This window comes from Mya arenaria, chromosome 10, assembly GCF_026914265.1.
Source record: "Mya arenaria isolate MELC-2E11 chromosome 10, ASM2691426v1".
Taxonomy (NCBI): Eukaryota; Metazoa; Mollusca; class Bivalvia; order Myida; family Myidae; genus Mya; species Mya arenaria.
The window spans coordinates 59213560-59221573 of record NC_069131.1 but is presented as its reverse complement, the minus strand read 5'-3'; positions in this window follow the sequence as shown (position 1 = coordinate 59221573).

Below are 8014 nucleotides of genomic sequence, written 5' to 3'. Positions count from 1 at the left end.
AGAGCTAACCCCTCTGGCAATTGTTGATCGTTTCACATACTGTTTGGGTAAGAATGCATGTTCTTAGCGGCACTGACTAACAGGAATTTGTCCTATTGCAGCGGATTTTGAGCGCTTCTTTTAACAGAGCTGTTCACTATTTTAACGTTAAAACAGTAAATTATGGCTTGACTGGGTAGTTTCATCGTTTGCATTGCACTGGATTACCACTTTATATATCAAACGTAAATGCTTTACGTTGTTTTTCAGATTTTGTGGATTCGTTAATATTTACATGATCGAATAAAGACAATTCTTCAAACTACCTTGATAAAAATTGGAATTTGGCTTTGCTGTTTTTATATTTAAGGCATGTCACTTTCAGACCCTTACCCACATGATATTTAGGATGTTACATATGATTAATGAACAGTATTGCGCAGTATCGTATATGTTAGAGTGTACATTTGGAAATTGTAAATCACTTTTGACTGACAATGTTTTATTTTTATTTTTTTATATATGCCATCACTATTGCATCGAATGTGTTATAATGTTCATACATGGCTACCTTTGTTACTACTATGGTTAAAATGAAAGACAACTGATATAATTCACGGATTCATATTCGATAATCCAACAAAGAATTAATGCAAGACGATCATTCTTAAGCAACACTACTGATTGATAATAAGCTTGTTCGTTTTTGAAAAAATTGAAGAAGCTAACACTTGTAAGATTTATGCAGCTTTTGTCTCTTAACAATAAGTTGATATATATATTAGTTTTTACCTTACTCATATCCACTATTTATCATTTAGCATTAATTCGGTTTTATGCTAAGACTGTAAAATCTTTCAGGTTTAAAATATTTTACGCACCGAAACGAAACTGTTAAACAATAATTCAATGAATACTGTATTGTATTTCTTGTTGAATGTCTCTCCGCTTAAAGTAGTGTTACTAAAAGTATGATAAGTCCAAATGTGAATGCGCTAACCTCAGTCTAAATCATGACAATCCACAGTCGCGAAAATCATGTAACATTTATATCTCTGAAACAGGAAAAGAATATCTCAACCATTGTCAGTCATACTCACCTTTTCACAATTTATTAAAATTGCAATGCACTAAATAGGGCGGTGTAACATGATACAACAACTTACAAGATTTATGAGTGTTCGCAATCGATTGGATTATGAAATAAAAAAAATACTGTCATTGTGGGGACTGCTGCCTAAGTTAATGTCGTTGCAGGGATTTTGATCTAAATTATTGTCTCTGCAAAATATCTTGTAAAATTATTTAATTTTCAAGAACTATTGTCAAAGGTATTGTTGTTTAACTAACCACATTAGTGAATATGGGCTCGGACTAAGCACGTCAGTAACTATGGGCTCTGACTAGGCACGTCAAGTGACTTCGTGCACAGACTAACCACGTCAGTTAATATGGGCTCAGACTAAGCACGTCAATGGCTATGTGCTCAGATTAACCACGTTAGTGAATATGGGCTTGGATTTAGCATGTTAGTGACATTGGGCTCAAACTAAGCACGTCAGTGACTATGGGCTTAGACTAAACACGTCAGTGCATATGGGATCGGACTCAGCAGGTCAGGGCATATAGGATCGGAATCAACACGTCAGTGACTATGGGATCGGATTTAGCACGTCAGTGAATACGGGCTCGGACTAAGCACGTCAGTGAATATGGGCAAGGACTAAGCACGTAAGTGAATAACTGTTCGTCAATGAATATTGGCAAGGACTAAGTACGTCCGTGAATACAGGCTCGGATTAAGGACGTCAGTGAATATGGGCTAGGACTAAGCACATCACTGAATGTGTACTCGGACTAAGCACATCATTGGATATGGGCTCGAACTAAGTACGTCGTGAATTTGGGCTAGGACTAAAAACGTCAGTGAATATGAGATCGGACTAAGCACTTTAGTAAATATGTACTCGGACTTAGCACGTCAGTGAATATGGGCTCTGACCACGCACGTTAGAGAATATGGGTTCGTTCTAAGTAGGTCAGTGAATATTGGGTCGGACCCAGCACTCAATGAATATGGGATGGGACTAAGCACGTTAATGAATATGTACTCGAACTAATCACATCAGTGAATATGGGCTCGAACTAAATACTTCAGTGAATGTGGGCTAGGACTAAATACGTCAGTGAATATGGGATCGGACTAAGCACTTAAGTGAATATGTACTCGGACTAAGCACGTCAGTGAATATGGGCTCGGACCAAGCACATGAGTGAATATGGGCTCGGTCTGTGAGGGTGTATGTGTTAGGTTGTATGAGGCTGTGTGTGTATTGGTAGGGTGTGTGTGTGTGTGTGTGTGTGTGTGTGTGTGTGTGTGTGTGTGTGTGTGTGTGTGTGTGTGTGTGTGTGTGTGTGTGTGTGTGTGTGTGTGTGTGTGTGTGTGTGTGTGTGTGTGTGTGTGTGTGTGTGTGTGTGTGTGTGTGTATTTGTATGGTGTGTGAGGGTATATACGTGTGTGCGAGTGTGTTTGTGTATGTGCGTGTGCGTGTGTGTGCGTGTGCGTGTGTGTTTGTGCGTGTGCGTGTGCGTGTGCGTGTGTGTGTGTGTGTGTGTGTGTGTGTGCGTGTGTTTGTGTGTGTTTATATCTAAAACATGAATGCGATATCAATTCGTAGTAGAAGGTGAAGACCTATACATTTGCATACAATTATAAAAGGTAGTCTACTTATTAAAAAATATTAAACAAACAAGATCAGATTTACTATGATTGAAGATGTACTGATATTATCCAAAACAAGAGACTACGCTAAATATAAAGCTTAAGGCAAAAACTCAAAACTTAAATAAATAGTCGCTCGTACCGAAACCATAACGAACTATAGCCACGATTTCATCATTTTTTCTCAAACAGGAAGAAAATACTGCAACCATTGTTTGTCAGTCCACATTTAACACAAAAGAATAAGTCGCATTCAGTTTACTGAATGGATCTTTGAAACATGATACTACAATTTAACCATTTTTAAAAAGCGTCCTCATATCAAAGTTTTATGAATGTACGTATTCGTTTTCAGTCTAAATAAGATGTTTATGAGCTGTAGAGTGAAAGATGCTATGGAACCTACTGTATTTAGTACAGTTAAACTCAAGTAATGTTTATATCATTAACGAGATGTGATCATAGTGATCGCACACTTTTTCATTATTTTATTCGGTACCATGCTATCGTCGTTGCCCATACTTTTTTAAGTTATTAGGTTATGCAACGAAAGCATAGTCTATTTGATAAAGGGTCTACTTCGGCTTCCAAGCTAGTACTGAGATCTTGATATATTAAGTTTAAGATTATGATTGTCAGGCGTAAAGGGCCACTTTAAGCATTAGAAAACCAAAGATGTTCCATTTTATACCTTAACGTTCTCCTGGAATTAAACACAAGGAACACTACTACAAGCTACTAAGGGAGTGTCTAATTTCTAGAACATTTCAGAACATATTTGGTTGTTCACAAAGAAAGGAAGCTGTTTAACTAATTGGCTCCATTTGGCACATATACCGTCTTATTAAACAGAAATAGACTTATTGTTATGAAGAAATGTGTATCTAAGCTTTTATAGAAAGCATGTTTAAACATTAATGTTTCAAATTGTTTTGAAAAACGCGAGTTTGGAAATCACTCCTATATGTGAGATACAGTCGAACCTCGTTGGCTCGAACACCTAGCCATCGGCGAAGATACCTCCAGCCTCGAATAATTCGAGCTAAGCGGGAATGCTTACATACAGTATAAAGAAATCGGTCCTTAACATATAATTCGAGCCAATGAGGAATTCGAGTCAAGCGAATTCGAGCCAACGGGGTTCGACAATATATATATATGAACCGTTGTGTAAAGCAATTGACGTAACGTAGAAGCATGCCTTACCACAGGTTCCCTAACATTAATTCTGGACTAAGAGGACGCTGTTAAAACGACATCGATTAAAGGAGTGAAAATATGGATGCAGTTATGTACGGATTACGGATGAAGTTTGAAAAATGACGCTCTTTATAGTAATGTTAATATAGTAAACGTGTGTGCCATTCAGAAAATGCAAGGCGTTTTATATTTTCTATCAAAAGTGTTTTAATATGGATGTTTTAAACGTCTTTTAACCCGGAGAGATTACTATCCTTAAACTGAAAATAAATTATCTAATTTTCATTGTTCTAGCAATGATGTAGAGATCGAAATGATAAAACTGATCGATGCGTTAGGTTTTGTCTCTAGCGTTTTGTTTAAAGCGAGATTTATGGTGGATGTCTATAAAAAAAAGATGAATATCACTGCATATTACTTTGTCAAATGTATGATAATAATGTGAGACAAACATACTTACATGAGTAATTTAAAAACAGAATTGTAACTCTTCACTTCTTCTATAAATTAACATGATCTTTAGAACTAATGCTGTTCATAATCAGTTTCCTAGCAATATTTACATTTAAAAAAATGTACATAATATTCTAAAGTGCCTAATGCTAAATTTCGTTCTAACACAAAGGGGCTGGCATGTTTTTACAATATGTTCAGCATCAATATCTGCTTGCTCTCTTGTTAGCAAACATTTAATCAAACAATTAAAAATACGTATCACTTGATTGACCATAAACTTTATTAACTGTAATTTTACTGTGCGTTCGCTTTAATACAATAATGAAAAAAAATATTTTAAGGCTTATTATTTTGCATTAAACTTAATATTCCTTTTTATTTATAAAATAGACCATTGCTTTCCTGGCATAGTCTCCGATTGATATATCGATAATGATGGACGGACAACACTTGATGGATTTCCTGACTCGGTCTCCGTTCGAACAACACAAACAAATGGACAACTGTTATTGGCTTTTCAAACTTGCTGTCTTTATCGAATATCGTAAATGATAGATGGTCAACACTAAATGGCCCTACGGACTTAGTCTTCATTTCGAATATTGGAACTGATAGATAGACAATACTCTATTATGGGGGCCTTTAAAACTTGAAACTTGAATAAAAGGTGAACAATCTTTGCTTGATGAAACGTGTATGAATGGCTTCTTAGTCGTCTAAGAAGAGAGTTATCGTTGGCAACATATTGTATGTGGTTTTGCAAGTCCAGTTTTTATAGAAATGAATATCAATGCAATGTAAGGTTAACTATCGTTTTAATCGTTTGTTTTGACCATGATTTGGCACGTTGCATTAGATTATATGGGACAGTTCTTACCTGACTAATATCTAATTTTTATCAATGTTTCAGGTAAAGCATCAATGCGTTTATATATTTGACTGTACATCGTTTCAAGTTTAAACTAGTTTTGCCACCGTTATATGAATTACACAAAACTGTAAACTAATCATTCAATAGATAATATATTATTTTGCTTGTACAATGTATCTTCGCTATTAATGTAATGTTACTAATTTGGTGATAAGTCCAAACGAAGATGCACAAACTAAATCATGATAATCCACATTCATGACAATCATATTACAATTACAACCCTAAAACAGGAAGAGAATATCTCCATTTTTAGTCCTTCTAACCTAACACAATTTAGCAACATTACTATGCACTGAAAAGAGCGATGTAAAATAACACAACAAATTTTTCAGAAGTGTTTTCAAGATTTATGAGTGTTTGCAATCGAGTTGAGGATAAGTGTTTGTTTTTGCGCTATGCTGTGTACCTACTTACAAGAATAAAGTATACTTATTAAGTGAGAAAACTGAAAAATTAAAATGTATTTAATCATTGCATTTTACAAAAACAAATACCTGATTATAGTGTTGTTGCAGGGACTGTTGTTTAAGTTATTGTTGTTGCAGGGACTGTTGTCTATTTGGCTCGGCTTAAAGGTAATGTTACTAAAAGTATGATACGTCTAAATGGAGATGCACTAACATCAGTCTAAATCGATACAATCCGCAGTCGCGACTATCATGTGACATTTAAATCTCTGAAACAGGAAGAGAATATCGCAACCATTGTCAGACACACTCACCTTTTCACAATTAAGCAAAATTGCAATGCATTGAATAGGGCGGTTTAAAATGATACAACAACTTTTCAAAAGCGCTTACAGGATTTATGAGTGTTCTTAATCGATTTGATTATAAGTATTTTCGTTTAAGCGCTTTGAAATAAATAGTGCTGTGCACCATGAAAATGTATTGAAAAATTGCATTTTACAAAAACAAATACCTTATTGCATTGTTGATGAAGGGCCAGTTGTCTTTGTATTTGTTGTTGCAAGGAATGTTGTCTGAAGTAATATTGTTGCCCGAACGGTTGTTATAGTTTATCGCTCAGAAGGGAATGTTGTATATTTTGTATCGTTGAAGGGACTGCTGCCTAAGTTAATGTCGTTGCAGTTATTTTTTATCTAAATTTAATATCGCTGCGAAAACTGTTGTAGAATTATTTCAATTGCAGGAACTGTTGTCGAAGGAATTGTTGTTGCAGAAAGTGGTGTATCAGTTATTGTTATTGCAGGAACTGTTTGTTGTCTTAATAATGCTCGTTGAAGATACTGTTGTCTATGGTATTGTCAATGAATCTAATTCTTGTTGAGGAGACTGTTGTCAAAGTTATTGTTGTTGCAGCGACTGTTGTTATAACACGAATAACGTATATATGTTCTGCTTTAATAAACAATATAAATAATATAAAGTTATTAAGCTATCCGGTTACCGTATTACCAATTAATTTCCCTTTCCATATTAAGATATAATAGCAAAATAATTCTGGTTACTCTTGTCGATCAACTGAGAATAAAAATAGTTGTTATTAACCGAATGGCAACGTAAGTTTAATTCGTATATGTTCTTTATCGTCTTTTTAATTTAATATAAATCAATTTGATTATCGCTTAACAGAGCGCACGTGGTTGGTAAAAACCTCACTTAAACTTACTTAGTTTTTGTAAAGCTGTATATCTAAAACAGAATGGTTATGAAAGCCCCCGCATAATAATCTAAGCTGAGAAGACTTACTCGCCAATGATTATTCATGCAATCGGTTCCTCGTTACTTATTGTTTTGTTGCCAAATGGATTTTCGCGACATCATACATGGTCTTCGGATAGCGGAACACGCATGATTCGAAACGGCCACGCCGTTAATATTAATACAGTTCACGTGCGCCCAGGTGAAGACCAAACACGCCCCGTCTGCCAGCGGTGTAGCTCAACCGTCAGGAGCACCGACAAGCGCCGGAACATGTAGTGCCACATCACAGACGGTTGAGCTACGCCGCTGGCAGACGGGCGTGTTTTCACAGAGCGACGCTCTACCTAAGACAATTCGGATGTGCAGGTCGGCCATAGCAAGATCCCACCCTTTACCACGACCTTGGTAAATCAGGCACATTGTGAGCAAGGTATAATCCCTATTGATCATTTAATATTAGAGCAGGATGCAACCATGTATATGTTGCCCAGCATACATAGCCATTTGGAGACTCAATGTTGGCTTCCATTGAATCTCAGATTATTTCTGGTAACTTTGTCGATTTAAGTCAATTATTAGACGTAGAAAACACTTAAACGGTCAAGATGATGTAAAACAACTACCAATAGCGTGACTGCGCTTAGAGCCAAACCAAATACATCTTTAATATATCAAACATTGAAAAATGGACCGACGCCTCTCTTTATTTATAGCTCTTTATTCTTAATAGTCCACCCCAAGTACACAATTGTTGTTGAAATACGGGCGAGATATAAGGCGGCAGCTAGAAAATATGCTTGAATTTGCTGGCGTGAATATGACCAGCAATTTAGAATGCACTTTGCAATTGACACATCGAGCCTATCGTTTGCAAAAAATGATAATGAGGTGTGTTTTCGGCCATGGGCACGTCGTTCGATGTTGTGAATAAGGTAGCGAAACACAGTTCTACCAAATTGTTTTATAATAATCAAATGCAACGCACAACATAGCAAATTTCAATACTCTTGCATAATATGTAGCAATCATCACCCTTCTAGGTACTGTGTTTCAAAT